General features: G+C 41.4%; 1 long non-coding RNA gene across 8 annotated transcripts in view; it reads left to right on the top strand.

The window, feature by feature from the left end:
• Positions 1 to 15066, top strand: part of LOC120396786 — a 92281-nt gene that overhangs the window by 17219 nt on the left and 59996 nt on the right. For 4 of the 8 annotated variants that reach the window (XR_005593382.1, XR_005593378.1, XR_005593379.1 and 1 more), the window contains exon 3: positions 295 to 419. This is a non-coding gene — a long non-coding RNA (uncharacterized LOC120396786). Of the gene's footprint in view, positions 1 to 294; positions 420 to 503; positions 726 to 1085; positions 1137 to 15066 lie in introns of those variants that run through there. The other 4 variants (XR_005593384.1, XR_005593377.1, XR_005593380.1 and 1 more) reach the window with 2 other exon arrangements.

Here is a 15066-nt window from a genome sequence, read left to right as displayed (position 1 = left end):
TGAAAGTGGTACTCCTGTTGATGTTGGAATAGTGTTAGTGGTGATGCTTTAAATAATGGATGCTTTAATAGTGATGCTGAAATCTTTTAAAATTAACTCCTTAATTTTTTTGTTTTGATAAGAAAAAAATCTCTCTCAATTATTTCTCCCTTTTTTCTGATGGGGGGAGGTGGGGGTGGGAAGGAGAGGAGGTAAAAATCATTCAAAGTGGGGAAGGGAGAGGGGGATAAGATTCCACTTTAACAATTTTTTTTCAGCTGGGGAAAAAAGTCAGTGTTGCTTTCTCTGTCCTAGAGAGGAGGCAGCTGATACAGCTCTAGGCAATGAAGACAAGGAAACTGCCAGCCTGCTTTTGGATGCTGTTAAAAATAATTTCGCGTGTGCATCAAATAACTGCAACCCACTTCCAGAATGAAAAGGTAAGTGACATAACAATCTCCTGTAGTGGGCACTGGATGAGCTTGACAGTTAAATCAAGTCATATTTCCAATATGTCTTACAAGGAGGTGAGCCTCTGAGAATCATTGGGAACATGTACAGGATGTACACTGAGGCTGAAGTGGAAATCAATCTCTGCTCAACTGAGGATACGTCCTTTAAGAGCTGGTGTGATATACAGTCAATGACAGGCAACCCTTTGAAAATAGAATTCTGTGCGGTATTTGTAAAACAGGGATTGATAACTGTCTCAACACTATAGGGGAGGAGGGAGAAATAATTATCATTGCTAACACCACTACATCTTCACTGTCCATAGCAAAGGAGGAGGCGCTGCTGTAGATGGAATCCTAACCATGGTGCTATCTAAACCTGCTTGGTTTACGCAAGATGGTAAAAATGCTGTCAGTGTCTTGTTTACATTAGTGCTGCCATTGGTGGAGCTGCACCTGTGTTAATGATGGGAAATTCTTCAGAATAAAGCTTAGTTTAGACAACGTCTTGGTAAGAATTTGTCAGTATTTACACCAGTCACTTCACCTTGTCCTTTATTGAAGATGTTCTTTCAATCTGCATTCTTTAGAAATATAGGTAGCTCTTCACATTTTCTACTATATGTTCCATAATTTTTCATCGTTTACTTATAGGACGCTTTTGCCAAAGCATGATCTGTGTGAAAAAGAAGAGAAGAAAGTCAGGAAAGTAACACAATAATACTTTATTAAAAGAAAAGCGTTTGGATTTTTTTCTGCAATGCCATTAATTATTCAGAAATTGAAGTGAAAGCTCAGTTTTACTCATAGACTTTAAGGTCAGAAGGGACCATTATGATCATCTAGTCTGACCTCCTGCACAATGCAGGCCACAGAATCTCACCCATCCACTTCTATAACAAACCCCTAACCTATGTCTGAGTTATTGAAGTCCTCAAATTGTGGTTTGAAGACCTCAAGCTGCAGAGAATCCTCCAGCAAGTGACCCATGACCCATGCTGCAGAGGAAGGCGAAAAATCTCCAGGGCCTCTGCCAATCTGCCCTGGAGGAAAATTCCTTCCCGACCCCAAATATGGCGATCAGTTAAACCCTGAGCATGTGGGCAAGACTCACCAGCCAGCACCGAGGAAAGAATTCTGTATAGTAACTCAGATCCCAACCCATCTAACATCCCATCACAGACCACTGGGCATACTTACCTGCTGATAACCAATGATCAATGGCTAAATTAATTGCCAAAATTAGGCTATCCCATCATGCCATCCCCTCCATAAACTTATCAAGCTTAGTCTTAAAGTCAGATATGTCTTTTGCCCCCGCTACTCCCCTTGGAAGGCTGTTCCAGAACTTCACTCCTCTAATGGTTAGAAACCTTCATCTAATTTCAAGTCTAAACTTCCTAGTGTCCAGTTTATATCCATTTGTTCTTGTGTCCACATTGGTACTAAGCTTAAATAATTCCTCTCCCTCCCTGATATTAATCCCTTTGATATATTTATAAAGAGCAATCATATCCCCCCTCAACCTTCTTTTGGTTAGGCTAAACAAGCCAAGCTCTTTGAGTCTCCTTTCATAAGACAGGTTTTCCATTCCTCGGATCATCCTAGCAGCCCATCTCTGAACCTGTTCCAGTTTGAAGTCATCCTTCTTAAACATGGGAGACCAGAACTGCACACAGTATCCAGATGAGGTCTCACCAGTGCCTTGTACAACGGTACTAACACCTCCTTATCTTTGCTGGAAATACCTCGCCTGATGCATCCTAAAACTGCATTAGCTTTTTTTAACGGCCATATCACATTGGCGGTTCATAGTCATCCTGTGATCAACCAATACTCCGAAGTCCTTCTCCTCCTCCGTTACTTCCAACTGATGTGTCCCCAATTTATAACTAAAATTCTTGTTATTAATCCCTAAATGCATGACCTTGCACTTTTCCTTATTAAATTTCATCCTATTACTATTACTCCAGTTTACAAGGTCATCCAGATCTTCCTGTATGATATCCCGGTCCTTCTCTGTGTTAGCAATACCTCCCAGCTTTGTGTCATCCGCAAACTTTATTAGCACATTCCTGCTTTTTGTGTCAAGGTCAGTAATAAAAAGGTTAAATAAGATTGGTCACAAAACTGATCCCTGAGGAACTCCACTTGTAACCTCCTTCCAGCCTGACAGTTCACCTTTCAGTACGACTCGTTGTAGTCTCCCCTTTATCCAGTTCCTTATCCACCTTTCAATTTTCATACTGATCCCCATCTTTTCCAATTTAACTAATAATTCCCCATGTGGAACCGTGTCAAATGCCTTACTGAAATCAAGGTAAATTAGATCCACTGTGTTTCCTTTGTCTAAAAAATCTGTTACCTTCTCAAAGGAGGAGATCAGGTTGGTTTGGCACAATCTACCTTTTGTAAAACCATGTTGTATTTTGTCCCAATTATCATTGACCTCAATGTCCTTAACTACTTTCTCCTTCAACATTTTTTCCAAGACCTTACATACTACAGATGTCAAACTAACAGGCCTATAGCTACTCGGACCACCTTTTTTCCCTTTCTTAAAAATAGGAACTATGTTAGCAATTCTCCAGTCGTATGGTACAACCCCTGAGTTTACTGATTCATTAAAAATTCTTGCTAATGGGATTGCAATTTCATGTGCCAGTTCCTTTAATATTCTTGGATGAAGATTATCTGGGCTCTCCGATTTTGTCCCATTAAGCTGTTCGAGTTTGGCTTCTACCTCGGATGTGGTAATATCTGCCTCCATATCCTCATTCCCATTTGTCCTCCTTCCATTATCCCTAAGCTCCTCATTAGCCGTATTAAAGACTGAGGCAAAGTATTTATTTAGATATTGGGCCATGCCTAGATTATCCTTAACCACCACTCCATCCTCAGTGTTTAGTGGTCCCACTTCTTCTTTCTTTGTTTTCTTCTTATTTATATGGCTATAGAACCTTTTACTATTGGTTTTAATTCCCTTTGCAAGGTCCAACTCTACATGCCTTTTAGCCTTTCTCACTTCATTCCTACATGTTCTGACCTCAATAAGTAGCTTTCCTTGCTAATCCCGCCCATCTTCCACTCCTTGTAGGCTTTCTGCTTTTTCTTAATCACCTCTCTGATATGCTTGCTCATCCAGCTTGGTCTACAACTACTGCCTATGATTTTTTTCCCCCTTTCTTGGGATGCAGGCTTCTGATAGTTCCTGCAACTTTGACTTGAAATAATTCCAGGCCTCCTCTACCTTTTAGATCCACAAGTTCTTCAGTCCAATCCACTTCCCTAACTAATTTCCTTAATTCTTTAAAGTTAGCCCTTTTGAAATAAAAAAACCTAGTCCCAGATCTATTTTTGTTTATCTAGTTTGAACTGAATTAGCTCATGATCACTGGTTGTCCCCTACAACCATTTCTTCTATGAGGTCCTCACTACTCACCAAAACCAAATCTAAAATGGCATCCCCTCTTGTTGGTTCTTCAACTACTTGGTGAAGAAATCCATCAGCTATCACATCCAGAAAAATCTGAGCCCTATTATTGTTACTAGCACTTGTCCTCCAGTCTATATCTGGGAAGTTAGTCTCCCATGATCACACAATTCCCATTAGTGTTTTACTTCACTAAAAACATATCTCTATCCATATCCAAATCAGATCCTGGCGGTCTGTAGCACACCCCAAGCACTATCTCAGGGGAGGCTCTAGTAACTTTCTTTCCCAATGTGATTTTTTGCCCAGACAAACTCTGTCTTATCCATTCCATCCCATCTTATTTCTCTACAGTCTACCTCATCATTGATATACAATGCTACTCCACCACCTTTGCCTTTATTTCTGTCTTTCCTAAAGAGCACATAGCCTTCAATACCTGTACTCCAGTCATGACTACTATTCCACCATGTTTCTGTTATCCCTGTAATATCTGGTTTCACGTCCTGCACCAGTAGCTCTAGTTCCTCCATTTTGTTACCTAGGCTCCTCGCATTAGTGTACAGACAGCTTAATTTTTGCCGTTTGGCTTCACTGACATCCTTTGCCCGGTTAGGCACAGACATTCTACCACCAGTATCACCTATTAGACTGGTATCTACACTACCCTTCCTCCTTATGTCCATTCTTCTACCCACGGCTGTATCCTCTCTTACTTTGTTTTCTTCCCTCTCAACGTTAAATTCCGGCGTGGAGATTACCTGGACATCTCCCAACCATCTCCCCCAAATTCCTAGTTTAAAGCTCTCTTAATCAGTTGTGCCAGCCTCCATCCTAGAAGTCTATTTCCCTCCTGACTCAGGTGAAGTCCATCCCGAGAGAACAGTCCTCTGTCCATGAATGCATCCCAGTGGCCGTACATCCCAAAGCCCTCCTTATAGCACCACTACCTGAGCCATTTGTTGATCACCATAATCTTGTCACACCTTTGTTGCCCTTCTCCAGGAACAGGCAGAATCCCACTGAAGATCACCTGAGCCTCGATTTCCTTAAGCGTCTTCCCCAGTCTGGCATAGTCTCCCTTGATATGTTCCAGCGAGAATCTAGCCGTATCATTCGTTCCCACATGAAGGACAATCAGTGGATTCTTTCCCGCTCCCGTTAGGATCCTTTTCAGCCTTAGGTCCACATCCCATATCTTAGCACCCAGCAGACAGCACACCCTTCTGTTCTCCGGATCAGCTCTAGTTACAGGCCTGTCTATTCTTCTCAGTAAGGAGTCCCCAATCACATAGACCTGCCTTTTCCTGGTGACAGTGTGATTCTCTGGTCTATCCCCTGCTCCCACTGGCTGCAAGTCCTCTCAATTCCCATTCACCCTTGCAATCTTCCGCAAACCATCCCATATCCTCCTGGGGCTCATATTTGGTGTTGTCTACATTGACTCTTCCCCTCTTCCTGTAGGACTAGCTGCTCTTCTCTTCTTCCTTGCCCTCTCACCTTCAGTGACCACCTGCTGTGCCCCTTCTTCATTTTCCAACTCCGCAAACCTGTTCCTGAGCTCTCTTTCTCCTTCACTGGCCCGTCTTTTCTTCTGCCTGGTTCTCTTAGTCACATGCTTCCACTTTCCTCACCCAGCAGTCTCCCCTCAGAATTCTTTGGTCCTGCTGCCATCTGCAAGTCTGAGCTTATCTCTTCAGCCTCCTCCTGTCTTTGCTCCATCATCTGCTCGAACCCCCTTCTAAACTCAACCAGAGTTTCCACCTGCATTTCCAGTCCTCGGATCTTTTCTTCCATCAGCTCTATCAGGCGGCACTTCATGCAGACGAAACTCTTTTCACGTACCCTCTCCAAGATCATGTACATGCCGCAGCTTCCACATCCAGTCATCCTCATTGTGTCTTTAACTGCTGCCTCTGTATCGGTCATAGCCTTCCCACATAAAACCTGCTAATCCAAGAAACACAAACCAAAACAAAACCCCCAACAGGCACCAGAATACTGGCAGACCACCACCCACTCCCTTCACTAGCCTGTCAGTTCCTCTGCTTAGGTCTCTAAGTCTCCCCAGCAACCTCCCCCTGTAAACTCCCACTGATACTCCTCTGTTTACAGCTCAGTTTGCTGGCTGCTGTGCCGCTGCAGCTGTCTATGCTGCTGCCTGGCTGGCTGGCTACCTTTATAGGACCCCTAAGCAGGGAAACCCTGCCCCCTAAGCAGGGCTCAGCTTCTCTCCCAACACCCTGCCCCTACCAGCCTCCACACATACAAACTGCAAAATACAATACATACAAAAACCTGCTCCTCCAACAGAACTCCCACTGAAACTCTCCTGTTTACAGCTCTGCTTGCTGGCTGCTGTGCCGCTGCAGCTGTCTAGATGTAATGTAAAGAGATCTTTGAGGTTCCCAAAACACAGGATCTCAGCAGCAGCATTTTTAAAAATTTACAGTGCAAAGGTGTGAGAGCTGTACCCATAATTATCACCTGTTACTTTGTCCTGCTGTCTCTTGTGCTGACTTTGCCCTGCACTTTGCCCTGACTTTGCCCTGCACGTCTCCATTTTTGTTCTCCCCCACCCCTAAAAAAGAGAGAGAGAAAAAGAGAACTATCCAACTTATACCAAAAAACTTCAAATAAATGAGCCTTTTCTTAATAGTGTAAACTTCTTACTGTTCTGGTAAGCAACAGATGTGGAGGAAAACGCAAATATCCAGCACTGAAAAGTTACACTGACGTAGCTACATCTCTCCGGAAAAATCCACACCCCTGAGAGACGTAGTTAAGCTGACCTAGTGTCAACAGCACGAGGTTGACAGAAGAATTCTTCTATTGACCTAGGTACTGCTTCTGGGGGAGGTGGATTACCTACAACAATGGGAGAACTTGTTCCGTCACTGGAGGGTCTACGCTCCGGTGCCACTGCGGTGCAGCTATGCCACTGTAGCGCTTTAAGTGTAGTCATGGAAGACAAGGGTTATGTAATGGGGCTGAGCAAAGCTTTGTTGCAAAATCATCAAGATTTGTGACACTTTCAACAAACATGGGCAAAATTGGGCAAACCTGGCTTGCGTTTCAGGTAGTCGGGGAAGGCTTCAGGGTCTTGAGTTGAAACCATGCATAGCTGTATGTTCTGCAGGGGTTGGACTTTGGGGAGGGATAGTTAATTGAGAGCACAGGTGTTTGTGGACGCTAAGTGATTATTTTTTTTAAACCTGCTTTTGTTGCTCAGTGCCATTTTGTGTGTTGACGCTCTTCTCAGGCTTAAATTGGTTAGTTTTGTTTCTCTGTAACCCAGACAAGGTTTGTGTGTGTGTAGACAAGCCCCAAGTACCAAGCTTTGACACACAAGTTTCAAACTTGTGGCCTATATTCTTGAGTATGACAGAAGCAGAACCAAAGTAGCAAATAGAGCAAATCTAGATGGGTTACATTCAACTGCTTCAGTTTAGAGATGTGTTTAAACTAAACCCTTGGAGTCAAATGAACTTTGGAGAAGGCCAGATCTATGCTTTGCAGCTTTAACTCATCTTGATTTTAAACACATTTTTGTGACAAGTGCCAGAAATCCCATAGGAGTGATTTTCAGCCAAATCCAAAATATTGCTCTGGCTCTCAGGCCGGATGACTAAACAGACATTCTCCTCAGGCTGTTCCCCAATTTTTCTGACCAATGGGTTATGGATTATCCATATGAATGCTCTGCCCAGAGAAACCTGAAATATTACAATTCATAAGTGCCTCACCTGCTTCATTGCCTCAGTTCAGTGCCTCTTACTGTTCTCTCGCTTCAGCTTACTGCACTGAATTTGGATTGGACATTTGAGAACTGAATTGCAACTGGATAGCTGATCTCAATGAAAGGCTTGTTAATTCAATTTCTGGCATAGTAGTTTTAGATTATGGGCAATTGTGTACAAAATCTTTTACAACATGATGTGCTTGACTTTGATATAGGATAATATTAAAGGGCCAAATGCAAGTTAATTTTTGTTAAAGATCTTCTTTGATTCAATAACCATTAACAACTTTTCTGGCAAATGGATAATGTTTGCTCTTTATCTAATGTGTGGCATGGAGAAGGGGAGGATTACTGGAATAAGACAAAGGTAAAGGGAGGGAGGTTGAAACAGGTAGATATTGGTTACAAAAACACACATCTCCCAAATGATGGGATGTAGAGGTTAAATTTAAATCCTGCAGATTTGATTCTTTGTGTGTGTAAATTACACATTGGGTATTCATGCAGGCTTGGACTGCAGGGTTCCAGGGAAACTTCCCAGGAGGTCCCTGCACTGAATATCCTACTTGGACTCCTCCAAGCATATGCAAATTTAAGCACAGATCTACTGATCTGCGGATAAAAATCCTAGCTAAGAGGGGAGGCGCAAAATTATCTTTTGTGAAAGCCTTTGTACCACCATGCTACTCCCATAGAAAGCCATCCCCAAATTAATTTGTAAAGCCACCATTCTGTCCTTCAAATCACTCTTCACCCCATTTCTCTCTATGACCCCCCCATTACAATAGTGTCTAGTGCCTCACAGTCTGTAGTGTATTTATCTTTACAACAGCCTTTCAAGGTAGGAAAGTGCTATTATTCCTACTTCCCAGAGTAACTGGGGGACAAAGTGACTTGCCCAAGGTCACACAGGAAATCTGTGGCAGAGCTGAGTATCAAATCCCAATCTCCCAAATCCCAGGCTAGCATCCTAACCACTGGATGCTATTATACCCATGATAAATTACAACAAACAATAGTTTGAGAGGTAGCCAGCAGGGATAACTGACATCACTAATTTCTCTGGGTTATTTATCTAAATTAAAATTTTACTTGAAACCTTCTGGTTATCACTTATAACAACACATTCTTATCACTGTTACTCTTGTCCTCCTGTCCCCCAATTCTCTCAATGTCTGTTAAAACTCATTTGTTGCCTCCTGTCTTAATTTGAACTGTAATCTCTTTGGGGTAAGTTCTGTCTTTTAATGTGTTTGTACAAATGATCCCAAGCGGGGCCTCTGGGTGCTACGGTACTGCAGATCATTAAGATTATTTCCATGAATTATGTGGTGTGATCTGAGATGCTGTGCTAAATTCAGACACGAGGCTGCAAGAAGGCATGAGCACAATACACATCAATCTTAGCATTGAGGGCTTTTATAAACACAGAGTTCCACAATTTAACTAAAGTATGTTTGTTTTTTAAACAGATTTAATTAAATCAATGTAAAAGTCCATATGGACATTCTGATTTCAGTTTGATCTGGGCATATTTTGGTTTAGTTTAGGTCAATTAGGGACAATGTTTGCTGTCAGCAACAGGTAATCTAGCCTTTTTCACAGGAGAATAATTATTTTAGTCTTAAGAGTATGTAAGGAACAAATGTGTTTCATCATCCTCCATTTTCTTGTTTGACCATGTCTTTCCAACTTTGTCTGCTTTTAATAGCAGATATATTTTATTGTCCCCAATTTACAGGAAATCTCTCGCACTGCTTGTTTTGGCTCGGTTTCTGCCAAATCAGTCACACTTACAAGAAGCCATGACATGGCAGTGAGAGAGTGCAGGATTTTTTTTTCCAAAGCATTTCTAGGTTTTTGTTGGATGCCATTTCAAGCTCCCTTGTGCCATAAAGCAAAAATTGAAACAATGACTTTTGACATTTCTTGAACACTGGATTGGTGATGAACCAATAACTTTCCTACCACATGGCATGTGGAGCATCAGGGCCAGATCACACTGGCCTTGCTCACGCTGATGTAAACTGAGAATAGCTTCATTGTTTTCAATAGTTAGTCTGGATTTACAGCAGTGTAATTGAGATCAGAATCCAAGTTAGAAAGTCTGCCTCATCTACCAAGACTTTCCCATGGCACCTGCATGAGTGGATATGAAGTCAGCAGGCAGAGAAGTGGCAGCAAGAAGGCTGTTAGCATGAGCTAGCTGTGTTTGGGAAAGTCTCCCTGTTCCCTTCTAGAGCCGGACAAACTTTTTCAGTGAAAAGTGCCAATTTGGGTTGACCAAAACATTTCCTGAATCTGTGTTGATTTCGTCAAATTGTTTTGGGTGAGGGGAGAGAGAACCTTTTAAAAATAATGCTATTACATTTCAGCATTTTTCAAAGGAAACATTTTGAGTATTTGATTCAGAATGACTTTGTTTTTTAATTTCCTTCCGTTTTCATTCGAAACAAACATTTTTTGATTATTTGTTTTTCTAGATCTTCCAGCAAACTGAAAGATCAGTTACTTGCACTACTCTATTCCCTTCCTACCTAGTTCTGGCCAGATTTTTCAAAAGTGCTTGGCACCCAGTAACTCTCACTGTTCTCAATAGGAGCTGTTGGGTGCTGAGTATTTTTTGAAAATCTGGTCATATTAGGCTGAGTGTAAATGTTCAAGGGAATTGTATCATTTTTTATCTCTGTTAAAATTCCTCTTCAAAATTCTAGTATTCCACTTTAACCAGGAGGAGCAGTTGTATGTTTTCCATCTGGATCGTTTACCCCCTTTCCCTCTGTCCTGCTCATTGAGCATATTTTCACTGTGGTTTTTATTCTGCCTACGTTGGGGCTTTCTATAGTATGTAAACCACTCCCAAGTAATCTAGACACATATAGCAAGGTCACAAGTGGAGTTTGAGTCTCTTACCTTCTCCCTTAAAGAAAATCCTGCTTTAACTTTGCACTGGGTTAGCTTACTTCAGGCCAGATTCTGATTAATGTGGTCATGATCCCTCAACCACATTGTACACTTATACTAAAATAAGGAAACTAAAAAGTCTATGGGCCAAGTTTCCACCTGATGTCAATTGCTGCAACTCCAGTGGAGTTGTACCAGTTTAAACCAGACTCGACTTCAGAAATCTGCGCCTTTCCACATAATGATTTAATTGCAGGAAAGTACCTAACTTCCAACAAGTGATCCTCTCGCTGACCTTTTAGACACTAATTCTGTGCTGCTTAACATCATGTAGTTTTTATCTCCCGTGCACCCAGGTCAAAGAGCCAGTCCAGGGTATAGATCACCTGTATCATGTCGCAGTTGATTGGTTTCACGTTTTAACTTGTCAGGGTACTTCTGAGATAAACAGTATGTGGGGAATCATGTTGTACACGATTACTGGTGGAGTAACAAAGACAGATCCCATCTCCATTACCTTCACTATGTACTTGATCTCTGACCTGAGCCATCAGAGTTGTAGCCAGGCGATTCCTTTGAACTCGGAACAGTAGCATAATGTGCTGCTGCTGTCACCACTGGAAAATGCCACCTGTTTTAGTGAAATATTTCATATATGAAAAAATAAGGCACCTGACCTCCTATTCTGGCTAAGGGTGAGAATGGGAAAGGCAATCTTAAAATATATTATTATTGCATGACTGTAGTACACAGAGGCCCAATAACGTTCAGGCCTCACTGCACTGGGCTCTGTACTGTGATCATTGTAACTGCCTTGGTTTGGCAGTGGTCACGATGATCAGAAATACCCAGCTATCTAAATTTCCATCTGATAGTTTTGGGCATGTCTCATTTAAAGGACAATGCCGGCATCCTATGTATGCCCATCAGCAGTGCCTTTCTGTAGTGTTCACCCCATGCAAAAAGTAATGATAACCTCAATGGAAGGTTGTGCATCACTTTCAGAATTTGAGTGCCACTGGGCTAAATCAGAGACTCAAATAACAGTCATTATGGAAAAGTCCTACAGAACTTAATAGAAAATGGTAAAAAATTATAATTATTTTAAGCCGACCTATAGAATCCTATGTTGTATTCTACAGGTTGGCTTAAACATTCTATAGAAAAAAGCATAATTCTCTAATATTCTGTAGATTTTTTGAACCCAAAATCTTTGGAAACCTTTGGTTTCTCACTAAATTCTATAGGAGTCTTTTTCACAAGAGAAAAGTGTGAGAGATTGTAAATTGAATTAGTTTTTGCTTCCTCCACTTTTTTTCATCTGAATCCCTTCTCCCTGACCTTGTGCATGAAAGTTGCACACTCTGGGGGCTTGGCTACACTTGAAAGTTGCAGCGCTGGTAGTTACAGCGCTGGTCGTGCAGCTGTGCAGGAACAGCGCTGGTGTGTGGCCACATTTGCAGCACTGTTGGGAGTGATGCATTATGGGCAGCTATCCCAGCGTTCAAGTGGCAGCAACGTGCTTTTCAAAAGAGGGGGGTGGAGTGGGGTCTAGTGTGACAGGGAGCGGGGGGAAAGAGAGAGAGTGGATTTTTGGAGCCAACACTGTGTGTTAGCTTCCTGCCTTGAAAAATCAGAAAATGTTTCCGACCCCTTAGTCTTAACTCTTAATTGCAAACAGCCTGCATCCAACACGACTCCCCGCTGTTTCACTCACTCCCTGCCTGCCTCTCATTTGATTGTTTACAGCCAGGTACAGATTGATCACAGCAAACAGGAGCTCTGTTTGTTTTTTAGATAAGCAGCACCAGCAATGGAACTCCAGTTCACAACAAAACAAAGAGAGGCTGCATAACAAAACAGAGTAATTTAGTTAAAAGCATTCTGGGATATCTCCTGATACCCTGGAGGCCAATTAAAGCGCTGGTGTGTGGCCACACTTGACGAGCAGTGCTGGATCACCAGCGCTGCACTTGTTATACCCCAACCAGACCAGGTGTACAGTCAGCGCTGCAGCCATGGAGTTGCAGCGCTGGATGTGCATTGCAGGTGTGGACAGTTACTAATTGCAGCACTGGAAAGCCTCCACCAGCGCTGCAACTTTCAAGTGTAGCCAAGCCCTGGGAGTGAAATTCTGGTCCCAGCGAAGACAATGGTAACTCTGTCATTGATTTTAATGAGTCTTGGATGTGAAACTTGAACCATGTTACAGATCGCCTCTGAATCTGGCCCATTATCTTACAAGCTTTTTATGTACAAAGCCCACAATATGGGCTCATTGCATACAGAATCATACTGTTTAAATGGAAGCAACGTTTTGGTTCCAGGACAGCAAAAACAACCTGCAATAACAAAACTACTTCCCTTATTGGGTGGTTCTTCTTTTGTAGACCTGAAAAATGGCTCAATAAATGTCAGCCAGATTTAATAATAATAAAAAAGCCTCCTGCTTTATACTTTGTGTGCCAGACTTCATTCCACAGCACACTAAGGCCAAATAATAATAAACCCATGAAATGGCTGATTGGGCTCTGCTGAAAATATTACTATCAAGTGATGGCAAGTATTATAAGTTAGGAGCAGATTTTCTCTCTAAGTATTAAGAGCAGTTAAATAGCACCTTACCTCAGGAAATAATGCTGTTTGTCCACCTCTTCCAGAGGAGTGGGAGGAGCAAAGAGGAATGGAATTGATGTATATTTTACAGCACTGCCCCATGGACCACTTCACTTCAGACATGCAAACAAGTTGGAACATTGTGTTTCTTGTCAAATGGCTGAGTGGAAATGACGCATCACTGAGAAGATGCCAAAAGGTTCCCAGAAAAAAACTTTTATCAATAGCATTTTTTTTCACCTCTTTCATAACAGGCATTTAAAATGGATAAGACAAATTTCCTGCTTGTCTCTTTAGGGCTCTTGCCAGTATGGTTAACCTTCTTTCAGGGAAGAATTAAGGAAGTATTTAATTAAATTTCCATGACAGAAAGAAGCAGCAATATTTCTATTTTTAAAATTCTCTCATGCACACACACACGTTCACTCACTCTTTTTCAGTCTCCCCAGTTATTATCACGTGTCTACAGCTTGCTTAATTGGACTTCGAGGGGTTATCAGTCCTAGCAAAACAGTTGTTAGCAAATGCTAAACATATTTTTTTTTTCCTCTCAGCCTTGCCAGTGGCTAAAATTTGTTAATGTTTATTAAAGGAACTAAGTCAAAGTGGGAGGAAAAAATTAATCTAAAAGTTAACAGGGAAAAAGAGCTTGCCTGCCAGTGCCTGATATGATATTAACTATTCATCAAAAGTATGCTAAAGATCTGTCTTCCTCACTTGAAATAGTTTTTCTGTGGTGAATGTGGTGTCTGGGAAAGGTAAAAGCCCTAAGAAAATAGAAAAAAAAGTCTTTATTTTTAACATCAGCAGATCAGTGACACTAGGGAACTAGTATTAGAGTGTAGTATTTGGTGACATCATCATCAAAATATATATTAAAAGATGCCTAGTTCTGGGTCTGAAGTTTTGTTGTTAGACATTTCAGAAGAAGAAATTCAAATATAAATTCTATGAATGCATTGCCCAGTATTCCGTGGGTTAAACACTGTAGTTAAGAAAAAATGCTATTGAAATAAATGGGCCAAAATGGCACTGTGCTTGCTTATAACAGGGCTGAATTTGCCCTAGCAAGGACTTCACTGGCACATTTTCAAAGCAGCATGCTGAGTTTTAGCTGTCAAATTCCCATTGGAGTCAATGGAAGTCAATCAGTTAAAACCATACTTTCTGGTTTGAAATTCTGCTTGAGTGTTGTATCCAGGGCAGCAACAAAAGGTAATAGCCAGGGCATGCTGCTCACCCATGATCATCCTATGCTGTAATGGAAACTTAATCATCTGTACTACTTCATAGCTGCAGTAATATTACTGTAAGCTGTTATGTGTTGGACCATTAGAATAGTGAGTAATTTTTATAAGGGACAGATAGGACTGGGATGTCCTTTTTCTCATCCATATAATCCCTTCATTTGCATCTTCCTGCTTCTATTAGTGGCATTTAGTTGTACATCTCTCTTCTCCTCCTTCTCTGGGCTCAAGGCTCAACCCTGCATCAACCACCTGTAAGTTCTGTACATGTAGCCATTCATCCACATGCCTGCAGCTCTCATGGAAATGGAAAGTATGGTCAGGTCATTAATGCAGGAATAAGACCAATGGAGGAGCTTAGTCCTTGGCACTTTTTGTTTTGTTTTTAAGCTAAAAAAAAGATAAGTGTTTGTTCCAACAGTACAAATCCTACGTCTAATTTAAGTAGTTTTTAGTTCCACTCTTTGTTTTGCTTTGTTGGGTGTGGTTTTTTTTTTTTTTTTACACAAATGTCTTGCAGGAAATAAAAATCACCATTTTCCATTGTGTGTGAAAATATTTTGCACACCTAGGGTATGAAAGTACTATAAAAGCCAGTGAGAAAGTATGAACCAATTTTAATTCCTTTCAGTTCAGTTGGAACCAGTGTTAGAAAGACTCACTTCTCAGACAAATATTTAATCACCTAAAAGT

Source organism: Mauremys reevesii, linkage group 2 (genome assembly GCF_016161935.1).
Source record: "Mauremys reevesii isolate NIE-2019 linkage group 2, ASM1616193v1, whole genome shotgun sequence".
Taxonomy (NCBI): Eukaryota; Metazoa; Chordata; order Testudines; family Geoemydidae; genus Mauremys; species Mauremys reevesii.
This window is presented reverse-complemented; position numbering and strand designations above follow the sequence as displayed.